The sequence below is a fragment of the Delphinus delphis genome, chromosome 17 (genome assembly GCF_949987515.2).
Source record: "Delphinus delphis chromosome 17, mDelDel1.2, whole genome shotgun sequence".
In the NCBI taxonomy this organism is placed as follows: Eukaryota; Metazoa; Chordata; class Mammalia; order Artiodactyla; family Delphinidae; genus Delphinus; species Delphinus delphis.
The window spans coordinates 51975282-51998657 of NC_082699.1; the positions used below are offsets into that span (position 1 = coordinate 51975282).

Genomic DNA, 23376 nt, shown 5'->3' on the forward strand with positions numbered 1-23376 from the left:
TGATTCCTCCAGCTCCATTTTTCTTTCTCAAGATTGCTTTGGCTTTTCGGGGTCTTTTGTGTTTCCATACAAATTATGTAACTTTTTGTTCTAATTCTGTGAAGAATGCCATTGGTAATTTGATAGGGATTGCATTGAATCTGCAGATTGCTTTGAGAAGTATAGTCATTTTCACAATATTGATTCTTCCAATCTAAGAACATGGTACATTTCTCCATCTGTTTATGTTGTCTTTGATTTATTTCATCAGTGTTTTATAGTTTTCTGAGTACAGGTCTTTTGCATCCTTATGTAGGTTTATTCCTAGGTACTTTATTCTTTTTGTCACCATGGTAAATGGGATTGTTTCCTTAATTTCTCTTTCTGATTTTTCATTTTTAGTGTATAGGAATGCAAGATTAAAGGCAGATTAAAGAATTGTGTACATTATTTGCTAAGATGAGGTGTAAAATTGTTAGTAGCTAATGTTTTTTAGCACTTTAGAACCATGAGCATGGTTCTGAGCTAAGAGTTTTATATTAATTATCTTATTAATCTAAGTGACCACCCAATGGAAGAAGTAATTATATATTGATATTTTTTTAATGAACAATCTGAGGCTTAAAGAAGTTATAAAAACTTGCTTAAGGCCACAGATAGTGAATTAGGTCCATTTGATCTCAGAGCTCTTGGTCTTAATTATCGTGAAATGATAAATTATGAAATCATGAAAGGATTTAAAACTCCTTAACAAATTCTTCCTCTTATCTAACAAATATCCACTGAGTGCCTACTAGGTATTCAAGTAATAATAGCAGATTAAAACACCATAGCATGGGGTAAAATGAGAAATATAGTCATAAGCATATTTTTTTGTATTCTAATAGCAGTCTTTAAAGTCAGTTTCTGAAAAACATAGTAACATTTAATGAATGAAAACCTTTTTGAAGGATCTCTCCAAAAGATTGATTTTGTTTTAGTAGATAGGAATTAAGTAAATCTTAAAACTGCAAGTTTCTGACTGAATTTTTTAAATTCAAGCTTTTGTCTGCAAAATTTATGTACAAAAGACAAACTAGCAAAAAATAGGTTTTATTTTCATAAATTTTACGTTTTTGTTGCAGTGCACTGTGAGGATAGGGACCTATAGAATGGAAGACTCCAACATTGGGAGCAAAATGCTCATGGATATTTCTGTGCTAGCACAGCAGATCCCCTCTCAGACTCCTTTAGATTGTACCTTTGCTATTTGTGCTATCATTTCCACTCACTCTTTCCTAATTTTTTCTTTTCCTTTTCATGTTAGATCTTTAGTGTTTCCACGGTGGAAAAGCTATGAACCTCTACTGGACTGGGAAATTACTTACTTAGAGAATGCAGAGCGCAAGAATGCTGGAGACCTAGCTAACGTGATCTTCTCTAAGGTCTGTTATCTATTTGTTTTCCCACACCACACGTTAGATTCTCGACAGCAATTGCCAGTGGATATCCACTGTCTAGGGTTCTACCAGAGTTATTCTTTAACCTAGAGCTTCTCTGAGACAATAGAGTCACAGAGATGACTCCTCCACAACATAGGATAAAGAACTATGTCTGGTTTAACATGCTTTTGTAGATATTGCATTATCTATGACACGCAGATGGGTTCTGATACAAACATCAATTCCTCCTTTACCATGTGAGTAAATTTGGCTTGGTGTGGCTCAGAGCATAATCTTTTGTAATGGGTTTTGTTTTCTTTCTTTGTACAGGATCTACTCCTCTTTCTTGTTGGTTTTTGTTTGTTTGTTTGTTTTGTTTTAAATGTTATTACCTGAAATCCTGTTTGCAAGTATACTCAAATTTTACTTTATCAGCTGAATTGCTTAAAGGGAAGTTACTTCCTTCAGTCTTTGTGAAGGTGATCTACTACCAATTATCCCTTACCCTGGAGATAGGTCCTGAGTGCCTGGTCTCTGTGTCTTTTGTCTGCTTATTTTCCCTTTTTAATCTTGATGTCCTGTCTGTGCTGTGGTAATACTTCCCATGTATTGAATGGCTTCCATGTACTGCCTCTCACTTTCACAGTAATCTTGCAGAGTGGTATGATTACTCTGTTTTACAGATAAAAAACTAAGACTCTAAGAAATTCAACGACTTTTCTAGGGTCACACATCAGGATTTAAATCTATATCTATGTGACTTTAAAGCTCAGAGTGACTTTGAGTGAGAAAAGTAACTATTAGAATGGAAGTAACTGTATAATGGAGGCATGGGGCTCTGCGGCTGGACTGTTTGGGCTCAAACCCTGGCTCCACCTTTATTATCAAACTAACTTTGAATAAGTTACTTGAACTTTCTTAGACATAGTTTCCTCATCTGTAGAGTGGACATAAGTATATTAATTAACTTTCTGGACTATTGTGAGGACTAAATGCAATATTGCAGGTGACATCAGTGTTTAGGACAGTGGCTGGCATGTGGGAAGAGTTCAATACATGCTAGCTGCTGTTACTGTTGAACTGAAAATTGGTTTATTAAACAGAACTATTGGTGTCATGACGTTTACTTGGAAGCATCAATGAAAGTCCTTCATGATTTATCAGTTCAGAGGTTTGAGTATTTAACCATTTCATACCCACTGTCATGTGGGGCCATATCTATTCTGGAAAGAAATGATTTTTTTTTTAAATTACTGCTTTCCAAGCTTTGGTAATATTACTACATTTTTTTTTCTGTCCTGACTCTGTTCTTAAATGTGAAGTGGACTATTCACTAATTACCACACAATGCATGAAGTAGCCTTACCCTATAAAGCCCTATTCCTGGGAAACAACCTTGGCTTGGGTTTAGTGATTCTAAATGTGAGGATTAGAGTCCAGAACTGACTCCCTGGAACTGCTGACCAGACAGCAGTTCACAAATCACCCCTCAGCAGGAAGAGTTCCCGGACAAGCTGGGCAGGATCAGGACTTTCACTTCCCATAAATCTCCCACCGGCCATTGTCCTTCTTTCTGGGAACCACCATTATTGCTTTCCATTTTCCCTCCCTTCCTCCCTCCTTTGCTCGCTCCCTCCCATCCTCTTTCCTTCCTTTCTTTTCTTCTATTAGGGAATTAAAGCAGATATCAAAACCAAATACAAAACTAACCCTTTCATATGCCCTGTGTCTTTCATACTATGTGTGCTATGTGTATATAAACTTGGAAAGTTAGGACTTCAAGGGCAGGGACTTTGTCTGGTCCTGCCCTGAACGATTCCTAAAAAAAACAGAACTTCACACTCTGTCAGGGTCATGTTCTCAAAACAAACATATATTCATGAATGTTAATCTTACTCAGTGTTCTAAGACATTGGCCATAATACCTCAGATATATTTGAAGAAAAATTTTGTTGAAGTAATATCTATAAAAGTAATGAAAAATTGGGCTTTTGATTTTGGTTGTAAGGATGATCTCTGCAAAAGAAAGAGAAGGCCTGGGTGCCTGGACCAACACTCTCGCATCTGATTTGTTGTACAACATCTATTAAATGCACAGTGGTTTTAACCACTTAAAATATTGAGGTTGATCCTAAACTGTCCTTCTTGGATCGGGTATTTCCTAGTGTTTTTCTATACTGGAACATTCCTCACTTTGGTGAGGTGAGTCAGCCTTTCCCAGTTCTCTATTTGGCTCATTAACTGAGTTGCCCCTCTGCCAGTGATTTCCAAACACCAGTCTGTGACAAGATTTCACCAGTATGAGGTAAAATGAGAAAAATAAGGATAATGTAGGGACTTTTTCTTATGGCTAAATTTATTTAATTGAAAGAAAAGCAATTTACTCTGAGATTATGTAACTCCTATATTTTTGTGACAAAGAGGTCTTTACTTTATGAAAAGATTGGCAAAAGAGGAAAATCAGGGAACCATGGCCTTAGACTCTGGGATATGTGAAATGGAGAACTGCTCTAGGCAACACATGGTATGTGCACATGTATGTGTGTGTGTGTGTTTATGGCCAGGTACCCACCTCAAGGGACCATGTGACTGGACAGTCTTTTAAAGGAGGTTTCTAATGGGGGACTCATGGGACCTGTTATCACCAGTCAGATGGTTGCTAAAGCAGAGGAGTTCCTGAAACAGAAGGGGCACCTATTCCATCCTTACAGACAAATCTTTAATATTCTCATTTCTCTCTTGGGATATATTTTCTTCCTCTGAGCTGCACTTGGTGTCCTTTTTAATCTGATTTCACCTGAATGAAATTGTTTCATAAGGATAGCCTTGATGAATAGTCAACAACTTAAAACAGGAAATGAATGAAAAGAAAAAATGCTTTGATGATGTTCCTAATAATAATGGTACTTTAAATGAATACCATGGCTCAAGTTTTTTAGAAAACAGAATACACAGCAAAGCTTGATTGATCATGCTTTATTGGGAAGTGCAATCTCAGGATAGCAAAAAAGAGAGGAAAAAAGAAGTGCTTTCACATACATAGTGCATTTACTCATCTTGACAGAAATTTTAAAAGTGAGTGATCTAATTAAAATTTTGAGAAGCTGCTTTTAAATGCCATTTTTGGATGTCCTTAGTGATTCCATGGTAAATAAGTGAGTGAAGTCCTCAAGAGGGTGAATGACTGGCCCAGGTCTATGTAGTTGAGAAGTGGCAGAGCTGTATTTAAAATCAGGCTTAGCTCCCGAGCTAATGGGTTTTCACCATTCCTGCAGATTGGCAGCACAGGGCTTTTAGAAAAATATCTGGGACAAAGATTATTATTCCAGTTTTAGAGAAAGAGGAAATAAAAGTACTGGCGAGCTTAGTAATCTGTCTAAAAACAAACTAGCAAATTGAATCCAACAGTGTATAAAAAGAATTTTATAGGGAATTCCCTGGCAGTCCAGTGGCTAGGATTCAGTGCTTTCACTGCTGGGGCCTCGGGTTTGATCCCTGGTCGGGGAACTAAGATGCTGCAAGCCATGAGGTGCGACCAAAAAAAAAAAAAGAATTTTATACCTTGACCAACTGGGATTTATTCCACGCATGCAAGGTTAGTTCAACATTCAAAAATCAAATGATCATAATAGATGTAGAAAATAATATTTGAAGAAATACAACACTCATTCATAGTGAAAGAAAACTCTCAGCAAACTAGGAATAGAGGGGAACTTCTTCAACTTGTTAAATAACATCTGCAGAAGCCTATAGTAAACTTCATATTTAATGGAGAGAAACTTGAAGATTCCCCACAAAGATTAGGAATAAGGCAAAGATGTCCCCTCTTACCACTTGCTTTTAACATTGTACTAAAAGTCCTAGCTAATGCATTAAGACAAAAAAAGGAAATAAAACGTATACAGACTGTGAAGGAGGAAATAAAATGTCTTTGTTTGCAGGTGACTTTATTGTTCATGTAGAAAATCCGAAAGAATTGACCAAAAATTGCCTGGAATTAATAAGCAATTATAACAAGTTTGCAGCATACCAAGTTAACCTACAAAAGTCAGTTGCTTTCCTATATACCAGCAATGAACAAGTGGAATTTGAAATTAAAAACAATAACATTTATATTGACACCCCAATGAAATATGTAGGTATAAATCAAACAAAATACGTACAAGATTTTTAGAGGAAAACTACAAAATTGATAAGAGAAATCAAATAAATAAATAAATGAAGAGTTGGTCTATGTTCATGGATAGAAAGACTCAATATCATCACGATGTTTGTTCTTCCTAACTCGATCTATAGATTCAATACAATCCCAATGAAAAACCCAGAAAGTTATTTTGCAGACTCTAGTGTTTATATGTGGAGGCAGAAGACCCAGAAGAGCCAACACAATATTGAAGAAGGAAAACAAAGTTGGAGGAATGACACTACTCAAATGCAAGACTTGCTATAAATCTGCACGAATCAAAATAATGTGGTATTGGTGAAAGAATAGTCAGATCAATGGAACAGAATAGAGAGCTCAGAAATAAGCCCCCACACAAATATAGGTGACTGATCTTTGACAAAGGAGCAAAGGCAATACAATGTAGCAAAGATCGTATTTTCAACAAATGATGCTAAAACAACTGGGCCCTCACATGCAAAAAAAAAAAAAAATGAATGTAGACATAGAGTTTATACACTTCACAAAAGTTAACTCAAAGTGGATAATAGACTTAAATGTAAAATGAAAAACTATAAAACTCCTAGAAGATAACATAGGAATATAGATCTTGGGTTTAGCCATGACTTTTTAGATACAATATCAAAGACATGATCCATGAAAGAACTAAATTAATTTCTAAGTACAACTTTTCTGTGAGTCTAAAACTGCCCTAAAAAAATAAAGTCTGTTAAAAAACAAAAAAACTGCAACAGACAGTGAGTGTGTGGGGATAAGTTTTGTTAAAAGAGTAGTAGACACCTAGAGAGAGCACTAGACGGGGACCATGGAGAATTGCTTCTAGACCCTGCTCTGCAACTAGTCAGCAGTACCTTGGGAAAATAACACCTTCTCTAAACTTTACTTTCTCGTATGAAAAAAGAAGCAGGTGGAAAAAGTGTTCTCTAAGATTTCTTTGCCACTCCCATTTGCTCAGTTTTGGAACAAAGCAATTAAGTCTACTTTTGGAGAGTTCACATAAGTGATGGGATTCCTCAGGAGCTGAACAGGTCCTCTTACCCCAAATTGTCACCTTCTCTGCCTGATGTGTCCTTCATTAGAGACTCACTTGTTTAAGTCCATCTCCCTGCACGTATTTAAAGCAGAATAATCTCAGCCCTAACCTTGCTCCCTACTGTAGCTACCCTTAGGAACTATTATATCTTAAGGCATAAAGTTAATTAGTATGTATTTTGTCAGGACAGGGGCATCAGAACAAAATCTGGTATATATCAGGTGTTCAATATATTTGTTAAGTAAACGGATGGATGAATCAGTAATTGTAAAGAAGAGGGGTGCCAGGGTAAGTGGAGCTGCAGAGGTGCAGGACTGGGTTAGGGTCATGGAAAGAGGGATGAGACCTAGAATGCTGTATAAGGAGAGACGCTCCAAAGATAGATTTGCCTACTTCACACTCATGCGTGAGACTTGCCCTGGGAACGAACCCATTCCATCCCCATTCTTTATCAATCATTCATTTAGTAAGCAACTACCGTGTGCCAGAAACAGCACTTAGCATTAGGGATTCAATGATGAGTGAGCCAGAGGGATGATCTCTTTCTCACAGAGCCATTTGACTTGTTCCTTTTTAAATTCCTACACAGCAGAGCAGACACCAGGCTTCCACCCACTTTCCTACTCCTGACATCCTTATGTACTCACACTAAATTCAAGAAAGAGTTTAAGTGTTCCTTTCATCCAACTTCTCAACCTTTACTACTTTGAAAGCTAGCTAAAGTAAAACTTTTTCTTGGTTTCTCTATTATGAATAAATGCTGCCCCCTTCTGGAATGTTGACAGTATGAAAGACTGACTTCTAGCAGTGAAAGTTTTTATAGTTCGTGGAAAGTTTAGGCTTAACTTTGGTTAAATCTCACTGGATTATCAATGGGGAATTTGATGTGTGGGAAGGTCAACTTGTCTGTCTATATCTTGGGAGAGGAGAGTTAGTAACAACAGCGAATGAAAGAGGGGACTGAAACCTATGCTTTCAGACTTTCAGTTCATGGTCCCTCCTTTCAAGTTTACTAGACTGGAGACATGGTTATAGATGTTTTTGTTGCTCCTATGTATGTATTTGCCTATACGTTTCCCCTTCATTTTCCATCACATTCAGTCCATGCTTTCGTCTCTTCCCTATTTCCTTTTCCGTATGGTTGTGATGGACAGATTCACCTTAAGGAATCAAAGCAGGTTAAGAGCTGTCTCAACCCGTCTCTGTCTGTGTATCTTTGTGTCTTCTGAATTTTTGTCTGTCTGACTGTCTGATATCTTCTATAGATTTCTGGGTAAGGGAATTTAAAGTCCACCCATTTATGAATTTAGATCTATAAGAACAAATGACACATTGTCTTCTCTTCCACTCAGATAATTATTTAGTGAAAATTTATTGCCTACCCCGTACATGTTAGATGTTGTGAATACAAAAATTAAAAAGACAAGCTCTCTGTTCTCCAGGACTTATTTTGGGGGATGACAGAAAAATAAACAAATTATCAGAGGCAGCAGCATGATGAGAGCCCTAAAAGAGGAAGTCCCAGAGAATGGAAGGAGGCATCTAACTTAGCCAGAAGGAAGGTGGAAGTTGCTTAGAGGTAGTGGTGTCTTACCTTCCAGCTTTTTGAGGATTCCATGTAAAATGAAGTGTGAGTACAAATGTCAAACTGTAAGCAAAGTTTCATAGACATCCGTATTCAATTCAATTCTTCACCACTCGAGAGGCCTCAGGGATTTGCAGATCTCAAAGTAAAAGTATTGTCTGAGTGATCACTGAAGATCAAGGATATAAATATCTGATAAAATATATGAGACCAAATTTTACAAATAAATCATTCAGAAACATCACTTTTAATAAAATTGTGATAGTATTTAATTTTTTTCCATCTACTTCTGTAATTGATATTCACATATTTATATGGCTTAAAGTAGCTTCATGGTTTGTGAAGCCCTTTGCTTTATTGAAGATCTGTACTAACTTGTGATTAGCAAACTCTGTAGGCTGTTCAATAAAGAAAAAGCCAAAATAAAACTAGAAAAGATCTAAAAGTGGGAGTGGAAATCAATGAACTTACGCTTGCAAAGTGTTCTGGGAATAAAGGCTATTTATCTGTGTTAACAATGCCTTGAAACCTGTTTTAGTGTATTATAAGGGAATGCACATTTAATTAAAAGAAATTTGATTAGGAGAGAAAGAGAGGTAGTTAATTTCTGAATGGATCTTGGTCAAGTTGTTTATTCCCTCCAAGATGCAGATACAGGGCTACCTCTAGCCCATATGCTGCCTTTATGCAGGTTAGAAATGGCACCTGCACTCTGGGTGGGTATAGCCCCCCAGACACTAGGCTTGGTTTTGAGGATATCTTATTTCTTTGCTCAGAGAGGGTACGGTATCTTTAATCATGTTCACATTTACCGTTCGTTTTCCCTAATAAGTTTTTCTCTACTACCAGCCAACTGCATTGTTAAAATGGATTACTCCCTCACTGTCACAAAATGTTAACAGTTATAAACTGCCAGGTAGTCAATCAGACCTCTTTAATTACTATTTTGTACTGAAGAACACAATCTTGATGATTTTATAGGTACAGAACAGTAATATTACCTTAGAAAACGTCCTCTCTTAGCGAGACACCATGGCTGAAGTCATTGAGAGGGAGAGGAGAGCATAGAATCTAAGGTTCCATTGTCTGGGAGCTTTTTGAAATGGAAAAGTATGAGAGGGAAAATGAAAGCTTGTTGTTGTAGTTCTGTATTCTTATGGACTTTTAAAACAACATTGGGGCAATTCAACATTTAATAATGTGGTATCAATGTGAAAAAGTACATTTTCATTCTTATTTACGTATATAATTTATATATTTTTAGAAATAATCAGAAAATAAACAATCAAAAAAGAGATAATGAATGAAATGTACCTATTACAGCATACTACAAAGATAGCTATTGATAACATTTTGTATATATACGTATATCCTTGTAATCATATATGCAAAATGTCCCAATGAAAATCACACAAATTATTAATGCATATTTTGAAAATACATCAGTGTATAGATAAGCAGTTAGTTTGCTACCTTAAGTTTGTCCTCTAATATTTAAATATATTACTTTAAAATGTTTTTACTCTGATTCTCTTGATATGGGTTCTACTGAAATATTATAATGGGGATAAATACATTTTTTAAATTGAGGAAATACACAGATAAACACACGCAGGCACATATATTTTTTAAATGGTATCAGCTCTCTAAATTGTTTTGTTTTTATTATTTTTTATCTAGGGACTATGTCATGATCATCTGCCTATTTCTCTTAATTAATATACATTCTCACTAAGTTTTTAATAGGAGTGTAGTAATCCACAATATGATTATTCATTAGACCAATCTTCCATTTTGGCAGATTTGCATTATTTAAGATTTAGCTTGATTATAAGAGTGCTGACATTTCTATCCTCGTTGGCATATCTTTGTGCACTTGCCTAATTGTATTCTTATTCTGTTTCTAATCAAAGGGAAGGTACATGTTTCCAGGTGTCTTTAATTTTACAGAAAGTTATAGAATAAACTTATTGTTTTTATGTTTGATATATGTAGTTTTGTAGTGGAGTAGAATGTAAAACATGCATACATGTTAGGTATAAAACTGGAATTTCAAAGAAATTTCAAGCTGTTATCAGGCCACTTTGAGAGTGCGGAGGCTAGCAGGTGAGGGTAAGTGGAAGGGTGTGTGGAAGTGGGAGGAATCACATTTACTTGTATCATCAGAGTTTCTTTAACGGAGAAGTTTGAGAAGCATTTAGGATAGCTCTAAACTAATTTCTAGATCAAATGGCACTTCCATTTTTATGATTTTTTTCCACCTGGCAAATGTTTCTCATCACTTTGCCCTATATCTATTAAAAACTGCGTCAATTTGTTGGAAGGTGGTATAATCTTCCATTCATTATGATATTTAAAGGTATAGTTTAAAAAGAAAAACATCATGGGCACAAATGTCTATTATTTTAACATTGCTTTCTTCTCATCTTACTTATGTCACCATCTTGAGATGTTCATATACATAACCTCTTTGAAGCCATAGCTAATTTTCAATGAATACAAATTTTGTTCTTCCTTCTCTGACTTTATAAATAGACAAGAATTAAAGTGATTTTCAAAATCACTGTATGAGGGTGGTCAGACCGGCTGTACCCAAATTAAAAAGAAAAACTATTTATGGGTATCCAAATTTATTTTAAAATGAAATCATCACATTCTGCATTGACTTTGATTAAGAAAAAAAATCTGTTCTAGCTTTTCAGACAGCTGTCAGCCCAACCATAGTTGGAAATAAGTATTGTTTTTTGAGCATAGCAATGAGAACTATTGAGTGTGCAGTACTGTGGAAATGATTAAATAATGGCCAAAATTCACTCTTGAAATAGAAAGGACACAAGTATTATACTGGTTATGAGACCCTCATATTTGTAATTCACTGAAGTGCATTTTCATGTCAGTATAACTTTTTGTACTTCATGAATAGGTTTAATGATACCTATAGTCATTGTACAAATGTTAAGCTACAATTATGTTATAAACTCTAATAAATTAGGTAGATTATAAAATCTTTGTGAGTAGAACAGACTCTTATCTTTGTATCTCTAGTGCTCAGCACAGTATCTGGCATAAAAAAGAAACCCAATAAAAGGTTCCTGAATAGGTGAAATGTAGTACATAGCCCCAAAATTATGATATAAAATTAAAATGTCCACTTCAGAGATGATTCCCCTGATTTAATCAATGTAATTGAATGTCTGCTATGAGCCAGGTACTGGAGATATTGTGGTGAACAAACCAGACAGGGTCTCCAATCCCTGTATCTAAGCAACATAGTATTCGTGTTGCTAAGGAGACGAGCATGCTCCCCAAATCCCATCTTGTCCTCTCTATCAAGAAAGGCAATCTGTCTCACTGGAATTTTCTTAAATCACAACTGGGACACACCAACATAGAATTATACTAAAAATTAGTAATTACAACTCCATCCTACACTTCCTCCTTCTCTTTGCTCTAATGATACTGGTCATCTTTCTGTCCTTGGATTCCCTAAGCACTTTCCATTCTTAGAGATGCTGTCTTTGCTCTTCCATGTAATTGGAACAGTCTGCCTCACATCTTCTCGCTCAGAATTTGGGTTGAGTATGGTCTCCTTAGAGAGGTCTTTCCTGTTCCCCTCACCCTAACCTCAGCTGGTCATCTCCACTCCATCACTCTATCACATTAAACCATTTCATTTTCTTCCTAGCAATGAGACATTTTTGAAATTATATTGTCTATTTATCTGTTTATTTATTATTTCCTCCACATGGAATATAAGTTCTAAAATAGCAGGGACTTCTCTGACAGTCCAGTCGTTAAGACTCTGTGCTTCCACTGCAGGGGGCTCAGGTTCAATCCCTGGTTCTGGAACTAAGATCCCACATGCTACATGGCACGACCGAAAAAAAAAAAAAAAGGCAGAGTAAATTCTAAGAAAGCAAAGACTTTCCATGAAAGCAAGTTTGTCTTGTTCACCACTATATTCCAGTGCATAAAAGAACAACCTGCCAATTTTATCTATACAATTAGGTTAAGAAAACAATTTTTTTTTCCATTTTGAATGACAGCTATATGACTGACACTGGAAATACAGACTCTAAGGGGACAAAACACTATTATTTTTGTATTAAGAAAATAAAGAATTAAAACAAGTTCAAACAGTAGAGAAAGGTATGGAAAGAAAAGTAAAAGTCTCTCTTTTTTTCCCACTCTTAGCCTCAGTTGTGCTCCCCAGAAATTTAACCTTTAATTTTCAGACATTTCTGTTTTAAATGCTTCCAGTGGTTACTACTGCAACTCCAGTAGTAACATATTACATTTCTTGATTTATCATGGTTAGACAGTATCTCACTGTAGAAGACGAGGAATTGGTGTACGATTGTCCCCAATCCCTGGGGCAGTGGTTCCAGGACCACCCCATGCACACCAAAATCTGCCTAGGCTGAATTCCCTTATATGAAATGATGTACTATTTGCATGTATTTTATGCACATCCTCCCAAATATTTTAAATCATCTCTAGATTACTTATACTTTGCTGAGCGTAAGACAAATTCAAGTTTTGCTCTTTTGGAACGTTCTGGAATTGTTTTTCTGGAATATTTTTTATCTCTGATTGGTTGAATCCTTAGATATATTTAGAACTCATGGATACAAAGGGCCACTTTCTCTGCATCTCCTTCTTTATGTCCCATTTCTTGGTATTATTATTTTAATACTCATGGTTACCTTCTCAGTGTTTAACAACATATTTAAATCTCTTGATTAACCCATCTAGATATTATCTAATTATGATAATTATCAAAAATTGGGCAGTTAGCTCTCCTACAGTTTCTTGATATTTTCTTCTCACCTATTCTGTTCAAAATTTTTGTCATTGCTTCTTCATTGGCAGAGTTACATTATTTATAGTCCATAGTTTGATTCTAATACTTTAACGAGTACTTTAACCACCATTTGTGAAATTATTGTTGTGTGAATTTTCTCAAATACGTAGTACGCTTGGATAGAGGAGAAACCCTAAACCAATGCTGCTATCCATGTGTTCCTCTAAGGATAATGCTTTTTTTGTTTGTTTGTTTTAACATCTTTATTGCAGTATAATTGCTTTACAATGTTGTGTTAGTTTCTGCTGTATAACAAAGCGAATCAGCTATATGTATACATATATTCCCATATCCCCACCCTCTTGCATATCCCTCCCACCCTCCCTATCCCACCCCTCTAGGTGGTCACAGAGCACAGAGCTGATTTCCCCGTTCGATGCAGCTGCTTCCCCCTAGCTATCTATTTTACATTTGGTAGTGTATATATGTCAATGCCACTCTCTCACTTTGTCCCAGCTTACCCTTCCCCCTCCCTGTGTCCTCAAATACATTCTCTACATCTGCATCTTTATTCCTGTCCTGCCTTTCTTTAATCAGGAAATTTTTCTTTTATCATTTCCTACCATTCATTATCTCTGTCCTCATCCCCATGCCTTTTGGAACTCTTATTATAAGGATTTTGTAAGGAGCAAGCAAATTGGTTTGAGGCCCTCACAATTAACCAAAAACAAGGAAACAAAAACAACCCTTGTCTAGATCTTTTGTGAGACCTAAATTTATCTTAGGATCTGCTCTAACTCTTTTCCCAACTCCAAGGCCAACAACTTGGAGCCTACCTAGGAAAATTTTTGAGGTTCTAACTGGAGGCAAATGTTCCAGCTAACTGCTAGACTGGAGGGGAGAGAGGCCAAATGGTCCAAAGTGTTCTTAGTTAAACACGTTGATAAGTGATTCAAAGTTCAAATAGAACTTAGAGCCTAGAATCGAGTACTGTAGCCCTGTAATTTCCTTTGCTCTTGTGTTTCCATTAGAATGACCCATTCAAATTCTGTCTCCCAGAAATGTATCAAAATCTCTACTGTGCACATGACATACTCTCTCATTTTCAGTGCTGACATGGATTTATTATTTTCAATATACTTTTTACTAAAATTTCAGGGTAGTCTTGAGAACAATGAGAGGCAAACACATGTGCTCAGTCTGCCATACTGAACCAGACATTAGCACGTGACAGTTAGATGCATGGTTTTGAAGAGTAGTTTTAATGTTGGACTATTTTTATACAATCCACATCAAAATCATTCAATTTGCCATTATTTAAATTAGTAAATGTTATGTTCAACACATACCTTTTACGTGGTCCCTGAGCCTTCCCTCAAGCTTCACAGGAACAGAAATGTAGTTATAATGTGGTAAGACCTCCTGCTTTGTCAATTAATAATAGCCTAATCCTTGTTGAAACAAATGATAACTTTCTGAAAGACAGAATTTGGGCAGAATTATAAAGAGATAATCACACAGTTGTGTGGTTAGTGCTATGATAAAGCCAGAGAATTGCTTTTTCTGTCTTTCGCTTCTTCACTGCCACAAATGCTCAAAGTTTCTTTGCCTTTGAGGCATGTCCAGAACACTATTTTTCCTCTGCTAATTAAAGTATTCTTATTTTCTAGTCTTTCATCTCTTAAGACCTCTGGTTTCAGCTTCTCAAGTCTCATCTGAAATCCCAAACTCTTCATAAAGATTTCCTTAGTTAATTAGAAAAAGTTAAAATTTTCTTATCATGACAAGGATAATTTCTGCTTTATCCTTTTTTAAAACAGTTTTAATGAGGTATAATTCACATACAATTCACCCATTAAGGTGTTACAATTCCGTGGCTTTTAGTATATTCAGAAAATTATGTGGCGGTTGTCACAGTCAATTTTAGAATATTTTTATCACTCAAAAAGAAACTCTGTACCCTTCAGCCATCACTTTCCTATTCTCTCATTCCTTCCGCCACCATCCCTAAGCAAGCACTAATCTACTTTCTGTCTCTATACAGTTTCCTATTCTGAAATTTCATATGAATGGAATCATATAACATGTGGACTTTTGTGACTGTCTTCTTTCACTTAGCATAATGTTTTCAAGGTACATCCAAGTTGTAGCGTATATCAGTACTTCATTCCCGTTTGTGGTCAAATAATGGTCCGTTGTCTGTATATTTTACATTTTGATTATCCATTCATCCATTGATAGGCTTTTTTTTTTTTTTTTTTTTCTGTACGCGGGCCTTTCACTGTTGTGGCCTCTCCCGCTGCAGAGCACAGGCTCCGGACGTACAGGCTCAGCGGCTATGGCTCACGGGCCCAGCCACTCCACGGCCTGTGGGATCTTCCCGGACCGGGGCACGAACCCGTGTCCCGTGCATCGGCAGGCAGACTCTCAACCTCAGTGCCACCAGGGAAGCCCTGATAGGCATTTTTATCGTTTCTACCTTTTGGTTATTATGAATAATGCTGCTATAAACATTCATGTACAAGTGTTTGTATGGACATTATTTTCATTTCTCTAGGAATTGAACTGCTGGGTCACATGGTATCTTTATTTTTAGTTGTTTGAGGAACTGTCAAATTGTTTTCCAAAGCAGCTGTACCATTTTACATTCTCACTAGCAGCATATCAATGTTCTAATTTTTCCATATCCTTGCCAACACTTGTTGATACCTGATCTTTTGATTCTAAGCATCCTACTCTGTGTGAAGTGGTATCCCACTGTGCTTTTGATTTGCATTCCCCATAACTAATGATGTGCGTAGCTTTTCATGTGCATATCGGTCGTTTGTATTACCTTCCTTGGAGAAATGTCTATTCAGATCTTTGCCCATTTTTAAATTGGGTTGTCTTTTTATAAAGAGTTCTTTATATATTCTAGGTACAAGTCCCTTATGATTTGCAATTATTTCCCCCCATTCTGTTTTTTACTTTCTTAATGGTATCTTTGAAACACAAAAGTTTTAAATTTTCATAAAGACCAGTTTGTCTACTTTTTTCATCTGTTGCTTGTGCTTTTGGTGTCATATCTAGAATTCTTTTCCAAATCTAGGCTCATGAAGATTTACCTCTACAGTTTCTGCTAAGAGTTTTATAGTTTAAGCTCTTATATTTAGATCATTGCTGCATTTCAAGTTAATCTTTTTGTATATGGTATGAGGTAAGGGTCCTACTTAATTGTTTTATGTGTGGCTATCCAGTTGTCCCGGCACCATTTGTTGAAAAGACTACCCTTTCCTCAGTGAATGTTTTTGACACCCTTGTTGAAAATCTGTTGACCATAGATCCTACTGACTCAGTTTTATTCTTTACTCCACAATATACATTTATCTCTTTGCCTGAACATAAGAGATAATGTCTGATTAATTTCTGGAGAATACTAAAATTTTTCATAACATTTGCCAGGCAGACGATCTCAGAATCAGTTAGCTATTGCTGCATAACAAACAACCACAAAGTCTTAGTGGCATGAGCATGTATTTAGCTTATGCATTTCGGAGTTGGCTGAGGTAGATTGGATCTGACTGTCACAGCTGGGGTAGGGCAATTCTTCTGCAAGTGTCTCCCATTTTCTGTCTGGGACTAGTGTCCCAAACTGAGCATGCTTTTCTCATGGTGATAATGGAAACTCCAGGTAACAAGCCTACCTGCATAAACACATTTCAAGCTTCCTCTGTGTCATGTCTGCCAACTTCATTAACTGAAACAAGTCACATGGTCAGGTGTAATATCAAAGGGACAGGAAATTATATTTCTCTCATGGACTGAGGAAAAGGAAGTGACTACTGAGCAATAATTCAGTCTATCTATTTCCATTAACCAAAACTTCTTCTAGGAAAGAAATTAAAAACCCCCAAACTCTTGAACAAGATCCCCTTATACTAGATCCTCCTTGCTAAATTCACTTATCATTTCTAAGAATTTTATTTTGTTTATTCCAGAGTTTTCAGTATTCCCAGTCATGTCATCTCTGAACAATTACAGTTTACCATGTTCCTCTCCAATCTTTATGTTATTTCTTTTTCTTTCCTCTTACACAGGTTAGAACATTCTAGTTCAGTGTTGAATAGAAGCAGTAAGATGAGGCATCCTTGCCTTAATATTTCAACATTAAATGTGATGTTGGCTGTAGGTTTTCTTTGATACATTTTATCACATTCAAGAAGTTTCCTACTATTCCAAGTTTGCTGAGACCTTTTATTATGAATGAGTGTTAAATTTCATGAAGTACTCTTTCTGCAACTATTGAACTGATTTGTTTTTCTCTTTAATTCTCCTAAGATGATGAATTACATTGCTTGATTTTCTTACAGATTTATTGAGGTATAATTGACATACAATAAACTTCACATATTAAAAGTATGCAATTTGATAAGTTATGACATTGGTATATACCTGTAAAATCATCACTGTGATCAAAATACTGAACATATCTATTGCTTCCAAAAGTTTCTTGGTGGCCCAGCTGTAATTCTTCTTTCCCATCTCCTACTGTGATCCCCAGTCAAACACTGGTCAGCTTTCTCCTACCATACATTAGTTTCATTTCCTAGAATTTTATACAAATGGAAGCATATAGTACGCACTAATTTTTGTCTGATATCTTTCACTCAGCACACTTATTTTGAGATTCTTCAATGTATAGAATGTAAAAATTTATTGTTATGAATTATGCTTTGGACATTGAATCTAAGAAATCTTTACCTAGGTCAAATATGTTGCTAGATGTATTATAGTTTTAGATTTCACTTTTAGGTCTATGACCAATTTTGAGTTATGGTGGACCTTTGTGATTGTATTGGGCCTACCTGGATAATCCAAGATAATCTCCCTATCTCAAGATCATTACTTTAATCACATCTGCAAACTCCCCCCTGGCTTGTAAGACAAAATATTCACAGGTTCCAGGAATTAGAATATGTACATCTTTTGGTGGGGAGACGTATTATTCCGTCTACCACAGATGGATTCCTGTAAGCAAATATCCATGGGTTTTCCATATTATACAAGTGACTTCCATGTTGCTCTACAATAGATTAATAGGGTGAACAACTTGGAGATGGGAGTGGAAAGACTGAACACTGAACAAAGCTTTACCACCAAAAGCTCACCCAATTTGCAGTGGAAAGAGTATGGGCTTCAGAGTAACTAGGAACTGGATTTGAATCCCTAATTTTTCCATTATTCACTCTGTGGCCTTAGACAAGTTAATTTATATGTTTAGGTTTCTCATTTAATAATAGGATAATAATGCTTATGTTATAGGGTTATTTTGAGGACTAAAAAGATAATGTAAATGCCTAGACAGCACATAAAAGGTATAGTAATTTACATTTTTTCCAGAAAGCTTTGCTTCCATGAGGCTCTATTTTCCTGAACAAAGAATGTGCCTTATTTATCCCAGATACTTATGCAATTAGTTTGTGTGCACTGAAGTCATTCATCTTCAAATTAATATCATGGCTAAGGGCACATTAGTAAAGAGGTTAAGAATTAGAGGTGCCTGGTTCTAAATCTTGATGTCAGTTTGTGTTAGCTGTGTGAGATCAGGTCATTTGTTTACATCTCAGTGTTCTTATCTCCTCAATGAGAGTAATAGGACCTACCTGTCTCATGGTGTTGCTGTGGGGACAATGGAGGCGCATATAAAGTACTTATCACAGGACTGTGGCGCAGTAATTAATTTGGCCCTTAGAGGGAGCTCCATGTGAGTGAGAATCCTGTGAAGCAGATGAGCTATATGGTGCTTCTTTCCTGGGATTCTGTTTTTAGCAAAATTGATTAAGAGGTGATTTAAACCACGCAGATTCACAACTATGTGACATTATATATGCATTCTTAAATTTTTGAAGCAGAGCATTAATTGAGGTTCATCTAGATTAACAATAATTTGAGTTATTTTGCAAAATGCTCAATTCCTTGGTAAGATCAGAAAATTTAAATAATCTTACATGCTAGAGTGTCCTTCAGTGGCTGACCAAGATGTAAATCCCATAATTCATAAAATATATTTTTAGTGCATATGTATATATATACACATATAATGATTACACTAAAATAGGCAAGGCAGTGATCATTTTCAATCTTTCAAACCATAACCTTTCAAAGAAATTAATTCTTCCTGTGACAAAGATTGTTGAGGCAATAAACTATAAATGGCTTTTATGGAAGCAAATCCAAAAAGAAGAGAGTTATAATTTTAACATCAACAGTCCAGATAACCCAGAGTGGCTCTAAACTTATTTTTGGCTTATTGAAAAAATTAAATATAAAACAAGAAAGATGTCACACTCAACACTAAGACCAGAATGCAATATTAATAAGTTTAAAAGAAGATACATTAACGGGAAGATTAATGTGAAGTTTTACCCCTCACATGGCAAGAGATAAGATAATGTAGTTTAAAGCATTTCTCTTAAGAAACTGTTCAATTCAATTTTTAAAGCAACTATATATGAACTATCCTAAAGGGAAGGGAGGAAATAATCTCCTATCTTAGATACTGTGAAACTTTATTTCACTGTGAATTTACATTTTCAACAATTCGGTTAATTTTCTTTAGCTTGACAAAGCGTGGGCCTGAGCCTGAGCCCCACAGTAGGACTTGCTGTTTCCCTAACGTACTTTGCACTTTCAAAGTATCTATGATTTGCTTTTTGATTTCTTCTGGTGAAGATTGCATTCTTTCCACCCTGTTTTCTGCTCTTTGGGTATAGCTCAGTTATCCCATCTTCCCAATAATTCTCCCTGAATAATCTTTACACCCCTCCCCACCCTGTGCAGTGTTATTTATTTCCTCATCATATTTCCCAAAACACATTTCCTATTCCAGCTACTGATTTATGGTCTTGTGTCCATGACTGAATTCCGAACTCTGTGTGAGCAGAGAATGTGCCTTATTTATTTCAGTATCCTTGGAACCTTCCAGGGAACTCAGAACGTGTTATAGAATTAAGTTGGATTTTTGTAGGGCTAGGTACCCACAGTGCCAAGTATCCACAGGCAACTTTGAGTCTGTGAGATGAGGTCAGTAGTGATAAGAGTGGTGATTTAAGTACATGGTGAAACTACTACACAAAATTAAGAGACCTCCATATCCTTTCTTCTCTTTTCAGAAGTAAAAAGTTACTCGTTACTTTCCTCATTACAAAAGTTTCCAATTTTTTTTTCAAAATGAGTTTTTAATGTTTTGGACAAAAGCAGAACAAGTTAAAATTACTTTTACCCGGACTCAAGCCTCTCATGTGGCAAACTCAGGAGTCTTAGGTGTAGAGAAAATACACCTTCACAGTATACTTTGAGGTGTACTGGACAGATTCCATTTGCTAAAATTTCCTCTTATCTCTTCCCTTTGCTAGCCAGTCTCTATGCAGAACCCAGAGCAATTTCTTTTTTAAAAAGAAGAAATCAAACCGTACCTGCTTAAGACTCTCTGATGGCGTCTCAATCCACTTAGAATAAAACTGAAACCCTTTTCTTCGGCCCACAGGCCCTATGTGGTCTGCCTTCTGCTGACCGCTCTTGTCATTTCTCACTGTATTCTGTTTCATTCACAAGCTACAGTCACACTCTCCTGTCTTCTTTTATTTGAAGGCACCAAGTTAAGTACCACTTTTAGCCTTTGACGAGAATTCTTCTCTCCTGGAGAGCTTTTCCCTCACCTCTTTTAAGAGACTTGCTATCTCATGGTTTAGATCCACATTAAAAACACTTAGCTTTCCCTGATTGCCTAATCTAAATAGCTCCTCAAATCTTTCAAGCATATCATTTTGTTTTATCTTTATTATAGCATTTAGCACTACCTGATTTCTTCTTGATATTTGTTTAGTTTTCTGTCCCTCTCCACTAGATGGTACAGTCTTTAAAAACAGATACTTTGTTCATCTCTGTGGCCCAGATCTCCAAAAAGGCAAATAGGGGCTCAAAAGCATTTCTAAAACAAATTAATGTTCTATAGGGAATCAAATTTATTCTTTATCTTTTCCCCTGGTATTCTCTGAAAATATTTCCTGAGAAAGTTGATGTTAAGAACACATTCATCTAAAATATCTTAAATGTTTAAAAATTAGTAGATTAATTGAAAGGATCAGCATCTTGAGAAGTAAATGTTGAAAATACCCTTGGTTTTGAGATATCCAAAGGCAGCTTACAGATTCTGCTAGAACCAAGCAGACTCAGAGACTGTAGCAGCTCTTCCAAGTTTTGCTGAAAATGCAACCAAAGAAAAAGTGAGATGGAATTAGGGCCAAGAGAAGTTTTTATTTTTCTTTCTAAAACAGAAGAAAGAATTACGTCTCTAAAAAATGGTATAGTGCCAAAGATCATATTAATTAATTAGGACATGTGTTATGATAGACATACGAGATTTATTTTTTCATATCTAAGTTGCTGTAAGTTACTCAGAGGAAAATCATATCTCCGGGGGAAGAAGCTAATATGTAATTAGTGTCATAATTGAGGGGAAGTTGTTAGATATTTAAGGAGGGAGGGATCAGAAAAACATTTTTGTATACCATGTGATAATAAGTAAGTTTGGAGTGTAATACGTAATTCACTACTCCATTTATTCTGGACATATTGGGCCATATTGATGGGGCCTGCTTCAGTGGGGCTCCGGTAATCAGAGCCTGGGGAAAATCCCATTGCTGAGTGGGTTTCTTTATTTTTAAAATGACAATATGTGTCATCATCTCTAAGGTCTCTAACGGGTCCAAAAACTCTGTAACGAGTTGGAATGTTACAGGTTTCAGAAGCAAAATACACTGAAAGCAGAGGAAAGTAAACAAATGAGATCAGTGAAGGTAAACTTATCTGTTCCAAATCTCTGACTGGATGGCCTTGCGTGCCACTTGGAAAGTGCATTACCTCTTTCAAAGTAGAGTCAATCAATGGACAAATAGCACTGATAGGCCATGCCTAGCAACTGAAGATTGCAAAACTTTTTCTGGTGGAATTATACATTGTGTATATAGAAAGGACCTAAAAAATGATTTGATGTAGCTTTTTTTTAACTGTGGGATGCAAGTAATACGGTATGTTAACAGGTATTATGTGACAAATTAGTTCTGTGTTCAAATAAATATGGAAAACATTGCACACTGTATTTGACTGGAAGATTCTCAAATATAATCAGTGTATTAAAGGTCCTAGAAATTCATCAGTGAAGAAGACCAACTAACTTTGAACATACATTTCATTCATTCAACAAATATTTATTACATGCCTACTATGTACCAGCCACAAATGCTAAGGCAAGAGCAGGTTTGATATTCAAGCAAAAGTGAGGGGGCCACTGTGGCTGAAGCAAAATGAGCAAGAGGGAGAGTCACAGGAGAAGAGATGGAAAGGATTGCTCATGAAGATTTCTGTGGGCTATTTAAGGCTTTTGGCTTTTTCTCTGAGTGAAATGGGGAGCCACTGTAAGGCATTGACCAGATAAATAACTCAAATTTGTTTAAGTTCTAAAAAGGTTGTTTCAGCTGCTATATTAAGAATAGACTATAGGCCAGTGTCCTCATCCCCGCGGTGAGCCACAGCCGCCACCCACCTCTGCAGGAGACCTTCCAACACTAGCAGAAATAACTAACCAGAGACTCATGGCCTGATAACATTCCAACCGCAGGCAAGACATGATGAAATTTTAGTGCCAGTGATCATGATAATCATCTCTGAAAATAGAAGACTACCCTTTCCCCAGCATGTAACCCCTTCCTCTTTTCCCGTATTATCTCTGGGCAAAACCTGGGGAGTCAGGAATTGGTTCTTTGGGACATGAGTCCACCTTCTCCCCAGAATTGTTGGCTTCCTAATAAAGCTATCTTTCCTTCAACGCCCCCCCACCAAAAAATAAAAGAATAGACGAGAATATATTTGCAAGGTCAGAAGCAAGGAAACCCATTAGGGGTCCATTGCAGTAATCCATGTGAGAGATACTTATGATCTTGACTAGGAGAATAGCAGTGGAGATAGTGAAAATGGTGCTATTTCTGCATGTAGATCCAGGAGAATTTTCAGATTACATGTGGAATATAAAAGAAAGAGAGGTGTCAAAGATACCTTTCAGGCTTTCAGCTCTAGGAACTTAAAAGATGGAGTTTCCATCAACTTCAGTGGGAAGTCTGTGTGGGGAGCTAGCTTTTGGAAGAAAGAAAAAAAGTTCAGTTTTGAGTTTGTGATCTTGCACAGACATAGATGTGAGGATGCTGGGAAGGCAGTTAGATATATGAGTCAGAAGTTCAGGAGGGAGATTTAAGCTGGAGATAAAAATTTGGAAGATATCAACATGTCAATTGTATTTAAAGACCTGAAATTTAAGAGGTCACCAAGAGTGTGTCA

The 23376-nt window shown here is 36.3% G+C and overlaps 1 long non-coding RNA gene across 1 annotated transcript in view; it reads left to right on the plus strand.

The window, feature by feature from the left end:
* LOC138414315 (uncharacterized) overlaps positions 1-23376 on the plus strand; it is a 311603-nt gene that overhangs the window by 201047 nt on the left and 87180 nt on the right. The window contains exon 3 of the long non-coding RNA XR_011246763.1: positions 1286-1403. This is a non-coding gene — a long non-coding RNA (uncharacterized lncRNA). The remainder of the gene's footprint in view (positions 1-1285; positions 1404-23376) is intronic.